We start from the raw sequence: 14701 nt of genomic DNA, 5'->3' as shown, positions 1-14701 counted from the left end.
ATGCTTAGTTGTCAGCTGAGGCTAAACCATGACAGTTTACCATGAAAGTTTATCCAACAGCCCTAATGGATTATCTCCCCTGCCATAAAAGTGACCCTATGTACTGGGCACCAAACCAGCTTGTCTAGAACAGAGTGAGAAAGTCAGGAAGAAGGAAAGAGAGGATCTTTCTGAAAGGGGTGGGAAGAATGGGAGGTAGAGGGGCTAAATTTCTGTGCCTGGCTGTAATAGTAGACAGGACAGAAACAGCTGAGTATAACTCAAGAAGTGGCTAGCCAGTTGAGAAGTGAGACATACGATATCAAAAACTATTGACTCAAAGGACATCTGAATAAACAACTTGCTCAGGAGCCCTGCAGAAATCTCTCAGCAAGAGGAACTGCAAAAGCAAGCAGTACCAAACTCTTTATAAGCCATAAAATCACCTGCATTGGGAGCAAAACAGCCACTGATAGCGAGGGGAGTGGAGAAGCAGCCCCACTTCCCCACTAATCTTGTCCACAGCACATTGCTTTGGTGCCTCAGCCCATCACAACCAGCCTGGGACAGTTTGGGTACAGGAGCCTCCCTCTTCTCTCCACAAACACCCCACACACAATGTTTAAATCCTCATGTAACAGCATTTGTCTAATAGCAGAGAGCAGTAGTGACGAGTAACAGAAAACACATGGCCCTGACTGTACCTCCCAAAAGCATCTCTGTTAAGTGAGTACAAGGAGGTAGAACAGGAATTGCTCTGGTGACCTTGTGCCCTACTTCTCACTTCACCTCTAAAATAGAAATGGTGGGGTTTGCCCATCCCTCTGCTCGTACACACTGCCAGAGCTTGGAAAGCACCAGCTCTTCCTTTGCTGCAGTGCCAGGGAGTGCTGCGGGATGCCCCTGCTCCCCTCCCAGCAGCTTTTGCCGCACTGGGGACTTCACTCACGTCACCATTGCACTAGCGCTTGCCCACAATACTACAGCCTACTACAATACTACTGCCAGGCTACAGACATCACTCAGGGGAGAAACAGCACAGAGAAGTAGAGGAGTTGGACTGAAGTAGTCAAAGAGCCAGGCAAAAGCTGAGACATCACAGATATGTATTGCAACACCTCACCCACAGATCTCACCGATATTTCCAGGCAGGCAGTGCACACTGCTGCACAGGTCTAAGCACACCTGAAGGCCAAGGCAATAAAGGCACCAGACTCTCAATAGTTAAGGCAACCAGCCGTGTTTGGAGACTTAGTCTTGTGGAAAAGCAGGGCAAGTGTAAATAAGCAGTTTGTTCAGGCTGGGATTGATCCTTCTGAGCTTTTTACCCTGGAGAACCAATCTGGAGAGTTTCAAGTCAGAGCTATGCTATATATTTCTGACGGATTAGTGTAAAGAAGCAGGTGGTTTGTGATCCATTAACAAGTCAGGGAGGTTAAGCCTTGCAAATCGCAAGATATGAAATAGGAAGTTAGCAAATGTGAAAATCTATCTAATCCCAAGCCTCCGGCTAATCAGAAAAGCCAAGCAAAACCCCATTATGGGCAGTAGGATAGGGTTAATGGACCAAAATCCTGCTGAGTTATGACAGGAATGAACTGTGCTCAAAAAAAAAAAAGCTTAAGAATAAAGTAAAGACACAAAATCCTGGCAAAGACTTTCCTATGCAGCTCTGAAGTTTCTGGTTTTATTGTGAGGAACTCGGCAGAAAAACAGGACTTCAGGAAAGTTCACACAGTCTAAAAGACACAGGAAAGACAGAAAACACAAACCATGGTCTTCAAACCCGGCAAGCAAACAAACCACTTCCTAGAATAGTATAGTGAACCACGAAGGTCCAGGGCTTTGCTGTTACCAACTTATATGACAGAGCCTTTGGCCACTGACAGTCATGAAGTTTAGCTCAGTTGCATTCTGGAGCGGGCTGTATGTAGGCTTCCAGCATACAGCATTTATCAGCCCTTGCCCAAGTACAGAGCCCACATTGAAGGTAAGAGCCAGCTCACACACCAATGCAACAAACCCCTCCAAAAGCCGCACAGCTTCTACTGCCAGAGCAGCCACCACAAACATGGGTATTTTAACTTTGTTTTAAGGCAACCCTATGCTCAATTATGAGTTTGATCCATAATTAATAAACTCTCTCTTGGGGGAGGAATAAGTCACAGTATCTCTTTACTGGTCAGCAAGCCTTAATTTATGCCACGAAAAGGTAATTTTAACTCATAGACTCAGTGAAACAAGATTGTATGTTGCTATGTGAGTTGTAAGCCAATGACTAAAGTAACTTGCTAATTGGTTATAACCTTCTATGCCAATAAAGTCATTCAGGCAGGATAAACCAGTGTTCTAAACTTGCTTTCTCAAGTTAGCTGCTACCCAGCAAAAGCTACCCTACTGCTCTGCTGTCCCATGCTGACTTTCTACCATCACTCTCCTGTCTGCCATACACAAGGGCAGTGAAGAACCCCACCAACTCCAAGGACACTTTGTCCAGCAAGATGGCAGGCACCAAACTACACATCTTACAGCAGGACACAGATACTGTTCTGGGAGTTGGGAGCACCCAACTTTGAAACCTGGCTCCCTCAAGATGCTTGGAAAGGTTTCTAGTCTACTCCATCCTAGAGAACATCTCAACAAGCAGAAATTAACCACTTCTAGGGCTTTAATCGCTTCGGATTGTTCAGGAAATGGCCTCAAGTCACACCAGGGGAGGATTAGATTGACTGTTAGGAAACATTTCTTCACCAAAAGTGTTGTCAAGCACTGGAACAGGCTGCACAGGGAAGTGGCTGAGTCACCATCCCTGGAGGTATCTAAAAGACCTGTAGATGAGACACTCAGGGACATGGTGTAGCAGCCAACTTGGCAGTGCTGGGTTAACGGCTGGACTCGATGATCTTGGTCTTTTCCAACCTAAACAATTCTATGCTTCAGGCTGGCCTCAACTGCCTGCTCAGACACTCAGCTCAGCTCAGTGTGGCCCCAGAGCAGACCCCGTGCAGCCAGAAAGTCATTCTCCAACAGAAGCTGCAGCGGTTTCCCAGACAAGGTACTTCAGAACCAATTATTACTCTGCCTGGGATCCGACTTAGCAAAGGAAATTGGTCTGGCAAAATAAAGGGAATGGAGACACTGAATGTTCAGATCGTTCATCCACCTACTCCACACTGCCTCCAAGTCCTGTAAGGCTACCAAGCCTTCAGGAGACTCAAAGTATCTACTCATTTCTGCTTATGCTGGCTTTAATCTTAGAGCAGTTAAAATAATAAAAATAATTACCATGGAAAATTAATTGCACACAAGAGCATACACCCATCTATCCACTATCCACCTTTGTCTGCTCCTTTATAAGACTGCATTCAGCATTTTACACCTAGAGGGATGGAAAGGATGCAAGCGAAGAGAAAACTGATGGGTTTCTTCCTAGCTTCCAATTGTGGATGTAGATCAAGCAAAGTACTTCAAACCTGCACTTCCATAATGACCACATCACCTCTTTCACCTTCTCCACTCCCTTCCCAGACTTAAGCTTTCAAACCAAATTAAAGTTCCCAAGACACCCTTGTCTGAAGAGACCTTTTTAAATGCTAATGTTAACAAGCAACCTAAGACTAGCTCCAAAAGCACCTCACATGAGACCTACAGAGAACACCTACCCTTGGCACACACTGGCAGTGTAGAAGGTCAACACTTAAGTACTTTTGTTTCAGCACAAACCCTTCCTCCTCTGCAGCTGTGGGCAGTGTTTGATAACCACAGCACCTTTTAAATCCACAAGTACATTCTAATTTCCAAGATGTTTCTAGAAACTCTTCACCGCTGTACAGATTACTGCTGTACAAACCATCTGTCAGCCAGCTGAGATTAGGTGTCTCTTCGTTTGCACCCTGGTTCCTGCAGAGGCCATTGGCGATGGTATTTAAAGGTATTATTTATAGGTCTATGATGCCACCACATTTAAGTTCACCTTCCTGATAGAAGCAGCTTTTAAAACCAACTTGGCTATGTCATCTCTCCTCTTTCTTGTGGACATTCAGATAACCTCAAACACAAGGGAAGGACAGAATGAGCTCTCACAGTGATGTCAAAGGTTTTGGCAGATGACCTGAGCTCTCTCCATCACGGCGCGTATTTGGGTCAGCCAACAAGAAAGTGGTGAAAGGGTCCCTGCAGAGCTTCCAAATCTCCACAAAAGCACAGCCCTATTGTCGTATGTGCCCAACTGTGCACCATATATGCAGCTAAAAAGCTGAGCTGGGGTGGGGGGAACTGTCACAGCAGTTTCCATTGGCTCCAGTAAGAGAGGAAAAAAACAATATATAGATATTTATATATATATTATATATAAAAGAAGCAACTATATATATATACACACACACACACACACACACACATATATATATATATAAAAGAAGCAATTTCCCTAAGCTAAATATAGGAATGGAGAGGAATCGGACGTCAGTCACATTTACGTGAAGGATCTGACTCACAAAGTCAGCAGCAGCGTGTCAATCCATGCAGCTCCCCCCACCTTTACTTCTCTCTTTTCTCCTACTGGCTTCACTCCTCCTCTTATCAAAACCCTTGTTCCTGGGTGTTTTTCTCTTCTCTTTGTCCTCCCGTTTCCCTGCGCATCCCTCTGCTGTGCATTTCTCAGCTGCCTTCCCCAGCTACCTCCCCTCCTTCCTCGTCCTTCTTCGGCAAGCTAACAAAAACCCAGATTTCTGCAGAAGTCAGTTTTTCTCTTTCCTTCCTCTGCAGGCCGCCCTCCCCTCCATGGGGTCTGGAGGAATTAAAAGCCTGTGATAGCATTTCTTTCTGAGTTATCTATCGACTCAGTGCTACCCTGTCTTGTGGGCCACATGACTAGAGGCAGAGTTCATGGGTCAAGTCGTCCTCTCCTAAATGCATGCAGCCCATGTTATAAAGAGGATTCTGTACAGAGGAAAGAAAACTCCATTAAGACATCAAAACAAACGTTGGCTTTCTCTTTTCTTCCTCCCACAATATATTCCTTTCATGCTGCTGCAAAAATAAATGAAAAGAGCAAACAGTCCCTTCCCTTTGAATCCACTTCTCAATTTCTGGCTTATACTCTGCTCTCTATCCCCCCCCAAAAGCTATTCAAATAAGAGCGCAATAGCTTCCTACGCAGTAAATGCATGAAAAAGAAAAAAAGACATTGATAAGAACAGAATCCTTTTTACACTGCACTGGTTGCCTAGGGAAGCTTGATCGGAGTGAAGCAGCATCTACAAAAGCTGGTGTCAATTTTCTATGTGGCAACTCTTTCTGCCAAAAAGCTTCTTTAATTCACAGCCGGTACTGGGAGTGGGTTAACAGAGAGAGGATGTGCACGCTATGTAACTGAATAAGTATTTTCATGCAAGTTATATTAATTAAATGCATGCTGAGAAGAAAGATGTTCTGTTGAGAGGTTAAGACTTGGGTGTTGCTGCCTGAGCAAAGAAGCCTTCAGAGCTCCCCGCACCAATCCATGACCAAGAAGACCAGGAAGGCGGGAGCCTGAGAGATACAGCTAAATTCACACTCCAGAAACCAGCGCAGGCTAATGAAAACCCATGAATACTGAGCAAGAATCCCACTGTGAAAAACAAAGTGAGCAATACCTTTAGTGTCACTAGACTAATCCTGTAGGAACTTCTGACTGCCAAGCAGGGACACGCTTGTTCTGTTTAAAGGCTGTGTGGCACCCTCAGCCTCCAGGAGTGGGAGCTCAAAGGCACCACAGAACAGACTCTAGTCCAAAAACAGCAAGAAAAAGCAGGCCAAACTGAAGTCCTTGCCTCTGAAGTTCTTGCCTCCAGAAGCCTAGGGAAGAACAGAGCAGATTTCTAAGATACTTGTCCAGACTATTCTCCCAGCCTCTGGAAATCTGACATTCAGAGATAGCTTTAGCCAGTGGGCACAAGAAGAGGGAGAGCAGCACAGGAAACTGAGTCTACAAGAAGGCAGAGCAGAACTGACAAGAAGGATTTGTACGGCTAATCCCTAAAGGTACAAAGGCAGCTTCTGCTCTCTCCATCATTTCAGCCTCCTGAATTCATATCACTCATTGCATTGACACAGACGCCACTGAAGTTTCAGCTTTACCAGGAACACAGAGGAGAATGTCTGCATGAGTCCTCCTGCCTGACTCCTGCCAGAGCAGAGGTGCTGCCTGCTCACAGTGATTTCCAGCAGGTTCAGTTGATCTTACTGAACATATCCTTGGAAAACTCCATCTTAGCATGGAAACTGCCAATGCCAGGTTATTTCAAGGTCTCTTTTTAAGGGAGCAGAGCAGAAGAGAAGGATGATTTTTAAAACTGGCAACCCTTCTGGCACTGGGCAAACATAAGGCAGGGTGATGATTCAGGAAAACAAACTCAGACTTCATGCTTCATGGAAAGAGATGCAGGGACAGGACAGCCTGGGTCCTGTCTCCCACTGGGTGAGTTGTACACAGCTCCACAGCAGCCACACTGGAGCCACGGATGCAGTGGCAGTGCCCTTGGGAGAGTGATGGCTTTCCACAGAACTTCACAATAAGGAGGCATCTTTTCTGGAAGGCAAAGGGCTAAGCCAGACAGATTGTGAAAGACTTGAGCAAGAAACGCCTATGGGGAAAGCAGAGGGGAGAAAAGGGCTCAGAGGAAAACCACAAAATTTAAACCAGCTTATCAACTGGGAATCGTTACAGTTGCAAGGAAGATGAAAACTATTCCAGTTAATTGTTCTGGCTCAAGGCTGCCTAGTCACCAGTGATTCAGCAGGAACTTCACCTTCAAAACGTCCCAATTCCCTTCAACACTCCAAAGCCAGGAGAGGGAAATAAAAACCCTCACGGATGAAAAACTAGGGATAAAAACCTGCCCCAGCAGAACTGGGGACAGGCCATTTCACCTGCCTTGTGGAATATCCCATCTCTCCTCCAGCCTGCATCAAAGGCAGGTGGAACAATTAAGCCAAACCACGCAAATCAGCATCTGCACATACATGCACCAAATTGCCTGTCAGCCTGCGTGTCTGACAAGCTTCGAAGGACACAGGGCACCGATGACAAACACATGCGCACACACACGTATATGTAGGCATATGAACAGACGCATGCATACATACAGCTTGTGGCTGACTATAATACACAAGAGTCCATATTTCTTTCTCCCTCTCTCTAAAACCACTCACCTCCCTAGGGGCAGGGAAGCAGTGCCAGCAATACACCTACATGAAGCATTAAATCAGCTGGGCTGGGAGCAGGAATTGCAGAGCTACGTTTTATTTCAGCACTCTTGGCAAACACCCACTGAACACTGAAATGAGCAGCAGCCCTGGGGGCTAGAGTAATGGGCAGCTGATGATAGGAAGGCTGGAGGAATAAAAGGATCACTGAGACTGTTCATGACAAGAAAATGTGCTGATCAGTCAGACAGGAGACACTGAGAAGCAGTAGAAAAGGGAGCCTTGAGCAGAGCCTGGCTGGTCCTGGGTGCAACCACAAGCTGGAACACGTCTGAAAATCTGGACAGCTTTGCATCAAGGCAGGAAATGCAACTTTCTCCAGTATGGATGCTACAGAATCACAGCATGCTATGTCAGTTCTTGAGAAGAGACGTGTCTCCACGTGCTGAGGTCTCCTCCCAGAGTTATGTTCTCTTCTACAAGTGGAAGAGAACAGCTCTCCATCCTGACAGACCAAGCCAAGACACCTGCTTCAGGGATCTCTTGCTCCCCAGTTGTGCTCCACCTCTGTGTTTGCTCTCAAGAGCCAGTCCCTCTTCCATCAGTGTCTGGCTGAGAGCCCCACGTTTGCCATTCTCAGCAGCAGGCTGCAAGCTTTGTACTGAGCCTGGAAGGCCTCGCTCTGAACTTTGCCTGACCTGCCTGCAGCCCTGGTTTACTTGGTTGAGTTGTGACAAAAACTTCTGTAACTGACCACATACCTCTGGCTAGTTTGTTTTACTTCTGTTTATCTTTGTGTGATACAATCAGTTTTATATATGTAAAATGAGGTACTTACAACTAACACAAGGATGTATAGGAAAGAAATGCAGGCATGGTATGATAGCAGAGGCTTTGAGAAATGGAGTTGCAGGGTGCAGTGTGAAGGAGTACAGGCATGGCATGATAAGAGATGAGAGACATGAGACATGAGGGGGAGACCTCAAGGCTATGAACAGCTCACTCATGGTCTATTAAAGAAATACAGACCTGGAACTGAGCAAAACAGAGTTTAGGGGTAACAAAGGAAAAAATATCCAATATGCATGAAAGACACTGTACATAGTGAATTCAGGAGCATCGTGGAGCTGCAGACCAACTGGGAAAGGGAAAGGTAATGAAAATGTGTTAGCAAATATAAAAAACAGCCCAGGTGGACCTTGGGGTGAGGAAGAATGCAGCAACATCCACATCATACTCCTCCCAGCGAAGGGCTACAAAGGCCAAAGATTTATGGTGCTACCCTCCAATGACTGACTTTAAGATCCAGAGGAACAACACAAGGGTGAACACAAAGCCAGGAAAAACAAATAGAAATGAAGAAACGTGTTACAGTTTTATCTGCACTGTCACAATTAAGACCCCTTCTATATAGCAGTATTCTATTGCATTATTAGTCTTTTTCTGTAATAATTCGTAGTAAAATGATTCTTGAATTACAGTGTAAGGATTCAGTTTCACCAACAATAAAGTCTTGCCTTTTCTAGAGACACACAGCCCATGCATATATACATATATATATATATATATATATACACACACACACACATATATGCATCTTTGCCCCTAAAAAACAGTGAGTATAACAAACCCCCAAGGGGAGTGCCTCAGAGAAAAGAAAATGCACAGATCTAGGGAAAGAAGCACCAATGAAAGACAAGTTGAAGAAAAAAAGAGGAGAAAGATATTCTAACCCCCCCAGGCAAACAGGAGTTCAGAAAGAAAGGCAAGAAAGAGACAAAGAATCAAAGTTTATAATAAAATTCCTGCAGAATCATCAAATCTGCCACCAAGCACTGAGCAAATTCAGCTTTCCAGCCCAACTGTATAACGAAAAGATGGGAGCTCTGAAGGCACCTCCTGGGAGCAAGCAGCTCCCTGCAGAGATGTGCAGACCCAGCTGGGCTGGAACAGGAACATCTTGCTCTACACTTCAGGCCTGCACCAACTCTCTGCAAGTGCAGTTCCCACCATGCCACAAAGCCTCAAAAGCTGGGTGTCTTCCTTTCAAATCAAGTCTCAGAGAAAAAGTATATCCTGCTTGGAACCAATTGGCCACCACCTCTGTTTACAGCAGCAAATGCAGCCAGAGTATTCCCTCACTGTGCCTGAGCAGCTCAGGAGTGGGGTGACAGCTCTCTACATCATCTGGGGCAGAGGAACATGACAGCTCATGGCAGACGCCTCAGGGCTTTAATTGTTTTACCGTGAGCAAGCACTGTAGTCAATATTAGAGTGGCATCAATCAAAGGAGCAAAGCAAGTAGTAATACAATTTAGCTCTCTCCCCTTTCTCATCTAATTAACCTTAGGAAGAAGTGGAGTGAGGCAGGTCTGTCTCCTAGTCCCCTCCCCACCACCTCCCTGAGGAGGATGGACATGATGGGGTAAGGCACTGGGCAGGCTCCTCTGGTGCCCATTGACCTGTCATTGATCTCTCCTGCATTGGAGAGCAGACGGCAAGAGCCCCCACTGCGGCAGAGAAACTGGAGCAGCTTTTCCCCTTGAATGCTTCAGCGAGCACAATCCTTGCTGCAGCTCTGGGAGAACATCAGAGACCAAGAAATAGACACCCAAACCCGCACCTTGGAAAGCCTGGAGTTATGGAATCACCCGCTCAAACTGTCAGTTGTGCCCTTGCCAGGCATGGGCATAGCTCACAGCTGCCAGGGCCAGCAAGGAGGCAATAAAGCCTCTTGCCAACCCGGCCTAACCCTGAGCCCTACCCAGCCTAACCCTGAGCCCTACCCAGCCTAACTCTGAGCCCTACCTAGCCAAGCTGGTAGGTGCTAAAAAAAGGGACAAGGGAGAGCCCATTTCTCCCCATGGTTACTGTCACTGCCACAACTACAGGGAGACTACTACAGCTCCTGGGCCCAAATGGCCAGAGCTCTTGCCAGCTCCCTGCTCCAACCCCACCACTTCCCAGAGTGGGAACAGCTCAAACGTAGCTAGATTGGTAGAATTCAATTCTGCTTGTGTTATCTTTTCAGAAGCCTTGTGACAGCTCTGGCTTTAGTGGAAGATGAACATTCACTTCTGCTTTGCCTGTATCTCAGAATAACACAGAGCATTTTAAATGCACTAAATTTTTTCTTCAGTGTAGCTAATGAGCATCACTTGTCAGATCAGAAAGACAGCTTTCCTGGAAGGAGAAGCAATCATGATAAAACTCAGTTTTGCTTTCTCATATATCTACATTGCTTGTCAAAGAGAAACATCGCCAGGTTAGAGTCCAAGTCTGAGAAGCATTAAGTCAGCACTGTCAAAGCACAGCAACTGACACTGAAGGCAAGGAATTGGCTGGTATCTGGTATTGGCTCTGTCGGCCCTGGATTGGCAGCAGAAAGACCCGGGTTCAGGTGCACAACAGACCAGCGCACGTGTGCTGGTGCTGCAGAGAACAGCTTCCAGTGGAGGGGGGGCAAGTCTTACATTTGCAATAGTCAGGGCACTTGCAGCACGCCTACAATAACCAGAACACGCAGCCTCCTGGCGCTTCTTAGCTACCCTAACACGATGCTCTTTCACCTTTCACCTCTTGCCTTTCTGACAATGAGTGAAACCCAAGACCGTCTACAGGGACACATCTTACAGGAAGAGGAACAGGACTGACGTGCTGTTGTTCACACCTAGTGATGGGCTATGTCCTTTGGACTGTATGTCCTTCTTTTAAGTTAAACTCTGTGATTTGTGTCAAGGTTGCCAGGAGACAGAGGGCCTGTTTTGCGATTCTGAGAAAGGGTGGAGCTCTGCTGAGGCGGCTGGTATCTCATTTTCATCCCAGACTTAGCTATTCAGTCCCCATTCCCCCCCTCTTTGCTCTTATGCAAGCTCGGGACTTGGCTCAGGAGCAGCTTGTGTTGCCACACCAAGGCGCTGGTTGCTAGGAGGTGTAACTGCTGAGGAGATACAGAGCAGGTAGAGAAGAGAGCAGGTTGCTACCTGCAGGTACACACGCTTGCAGGCACTCCTGCTCAGTGTCATACCCCTCCTTTCTCAGGAAATGGCCAAACCCCGGGGTTGCAGAGCTTCAAGCTGAGAAAAGCCCTACGCATTCCAAAACAGCCAAGGCAGCGTGAGCTTTACAACCACTCCTCTTCCCTGTTTCAGCAGCATGCAATAGCTTTCCAAACCTGTCAAAGCATCCCACTTGCAGAGCTCTACCAGAGTGTTTAGCTCTGTTATTAAATAAAGGAGATGTGCTTACTCTCTCACTTCAGTTTCTTTGCACATAAACTGCAAGTGACCCTTGCCACAAGACTGCCTTCCTTTTTAACCTCTTTTTTAAACAGTGACTTCCCCTTAGTTCACACACTGCAAAATGAGATCAAAGCACAAAGTAACAAATTAACCATCTACATGGGATTATTTCCAGTTTGCCTCTTCCCAATTTAAAGCTCAAATTGGTACAACTGGCACAGTGAAAGACTGAGGACGGTCAGCGTTTCTCCTAATGAGGCAGGTTAAAGTCAAATGCGACCAACATAATCATTAAACCAGCAACTGTTGTATCTATTCTGACAGGCATGATAACACTCTCCGGGTGAGAGAAGTGGAATGGAAGCAGTAACAAGCATGTACTACATAGTTCTTAACATGGTTTGTCAGGCAACCTAAAGAGCAGCGAACACACAGGACTGCTCCAAGCAGCCCTACCTTTCCCTGCTCACAGCCTCAGAAATCCAACACAGGGAAGCTTCAAGTGCTTTTCTTTGTCACAAGAATTTTCATCGCAGCCTCACAAAGATAAAAGCATTCCCATTTCCCTGGTCTCACTTTCTTCACCACTAACATTTCTGGTAACAGCAAGAATCCACTCTAATATAATCATTCTTGAGGGCCTCCAGCAAACATTGCACAGGCACTGCATAGTGCCTGGACCTGCCACACCAGTTATGAGGCAGTCTAGGGCTGAAGTCAACCAACCAGACGTGCCCTACCACACCACCAAACCTCATTCAGAGCTCAGTCACACCACTGCAGCATCATACACAGGATGAAACCCCCTTCTCCAGGATTTCCATCACTGAAGGTGAGACCACATTCATGCTGCCTGCAGGCACACTGCAGGCAAGGAGACTTCCTTGGTCCTGCAATTCATTCTTACAGTAAAAAACATCCCCAGCTCCACTGTCAGTTAAGCACAAAAGCTGCTTATAGTTAAGACAATTGTGTGCCATGCTGTGGTTCTGCAGGATCAGAGTTCAAAGGTATATAGTAATCCAAGAAATAGCACATAAAAACTGCAAAATGCATGACTGAAGAGATGCTTTTGCAAGCTCCATCCTATTTCCTTCTACAAAACCATTCTGAGAGCATTTCTTTCCACCAGTGTCCCATTCTGTTCTCTTCCCTCTGACAAGATCCAGCTTGCTCAGAGCTAGGTACACGTACAAAGGAGGACACAGAGGCAGTGAAGTCGGCAGCATCTGGTGTTCTTTACCTTAATCATATCTTCAACTTTCTTGTGCATATACCTACCACATCATCTGAGCTCATGTCCCATGTGTGGAACCTGCTGTGGGCCGTTCATCAGGAGCAGCACCCTGCAGAGGCTCTTAGGGAGCAGCACAATGCGTCTTTGTGGCCTCTACCACCTTGAGGGCTGGCTAGTATGTGATGCTGGGAGAAGAGCATCTGTACTAGCAAGGATGAGGACTGCTGTACAAGACAGAACATTTTAAGGTTTGGGTTTTTGTTTCCCCCTGCCCAAGTCACCTGTTTAATACCCAGCTCCTATTATCTACAGCTCTGTAAGAGACAAGCTAGAAAACTGTTAGGTTTTATTTTTAGATAGAGGTGCAAGCTGGGAGAAGCAAAGTGATTTTCTCTTCCACCCAGTCCCGAGGCACACTAAAAATAGAGGGGAAAAAGTCTCAGTTCTCCATGCCCTACAATACATTGCCTCTTCCCTATTGCTGGCTTTTATCAGAAAAGTCTTTCTGTCCTTCAGACAAACTCTCACTATCATCCTAAATACAGAACAGAACTCTGGTAAGACCCCACCTGGAGTACTGCTTCCAGCTCTGAAGTCCTCAGCACCAGAAACACATGGACCTGTTGGAGAGGGTCCAGAGGATGGCCACAAAAATGATCAGAGGGATGGAGCACCTCTCCTATGAGGAAAGGCTGAGAAAGTTGGGGTTGCTCAGCCTGGAGAAGAGAATGCTCCAAGGAGACCTTACTGCAACTTTTCAATATCCAAAGGAGACTTGTAAGAAAGATGGAGACAAATGTTTTAGTAGGCCTTCTTGTGACAGGACAAGGTTTAATGGTCTTAAACTCTGAGAGGGTAAATTTACACTAGATATAAGGAAGACATCTTATTTATGATGAGGGTGGTGAGACACCAGCACAGGTTGCCCAGAGAGGTGGTAGATGCCCCATCCCTGGAAAAATTCAAGGTCAGGTTGGACAGGGCTTGAAGATGTTCCTGCTCATTGAAGGAGGGTATTGGACTATTTTGATTCTCCTGCCCCCAACCCTGCACTTTTGAAGGTGGGGAGCAGAAGGAGGAATACAGTTCACCAGCCATCTCTGAACTGCTCAGCTCAAGGCAGGGCTGCCCAAATCCCAGTGAAACGCTCTCAGACAATTTGCTGTGGGGAAAGGCACCTGTTCCCACTCACGCACTGCCTCTCTCCAGAAAATTCCCAGTGAGCAAAGCTGTGAAGCCTTTCCCAAAATGTTTCATTGCAATTGAACCATTCCCGTGAAAAATTCTCATTTCAGTCTAAATGTCCAAAGCCATATGGCAATCTGAACACAAGGCTCCTGTTGTGGCTTTTAGGGATTTGCTTTGGGGTTTTTTTTGGTGGTTGGTTTATTAAACAGCAGCAAACTCTGCTATAAAGGGTCACCAGACTTCAACTCCAACTCACCCCTGAGCCCAGAGAGTGGGTACTGCCTGTCAGCAGGGGGTGGTCCTCCCACTGGATGGGCTGCAAGAGAAAAGCACAGATTGCTGCTCCTCACTTAGAGGATTTATAATGACATTGGGATGCAGCAGCACGCTCATACGTTGAGCAAAGATGCAGAGTCCAACCCTTCCCAAGTGCCTGACAGAAAGGAGGCATGGGTGAACAAAGGCTTAGGATGGGGTGCATAAAGGAAGCATTTGGGGGAAAAAGGGCTCATATCATGTGGCTTCTGTGGAAAAAACGGGATAAACAGACATGTTGGTACCTGCTGGCTTGAGGGAGGATGTTGTATCAGACTTATTGCTGCTGTCAGATCCTCAAATAGTAACTGTGGGACAAAGCATCACATTTCATCTCTATTTGTCCCAACACTGTAGCAGCTGGTTACAGAAAAGCAACCCACCCCCTTGTAACTTGAAAGCTGGATTAGTGTATGGCACTCTGGAGAAGTAACCAGAGCTCCGTGTACTGCAAAACAACAGCTTGTCCCAAAGGGAGCTGGCAGCACCAAGTATCAGCATTGCCCTAACTAGTTTTTCAATACCAACTGTGACACAAGGCACAAAGTCACAC

At 46.3% G+C, this 14701-nt stretch overlaps 1 protein-coding gene across 2 annotated transcripts in view; it reads right to left on the bottom strand.

Moving 5' to 3' along the window:
- The window catches only part of MAPKBP1 (mitogen-activated protein kinase binding protein 1), a 100224-nt gene that overhangs the window by 48860 nt on the left and 36663 nt on the right, over positions 1–14701 (bottom strand). The gene's annotated exons all lie outside the window — the stretch shown is intronic.

This window comes from Lathamus discolor, chromosome 6 (genome assembly GCF_037157495.1).
Source record: "Lathamus discolor isolate bLatDis1 chromosome 6, bLatDis1.hap1, whole genome shotgun sequence".
Taxonomy (NCBI): Eukaryota; Metazoa; Chordata; class Aves; order Psittaciformes; family Psittacidae; genus Lathamus; species Lathamus discolor.
This window is presented reverse-complemented; position numbering and strand designations above follow the sequence as displayed.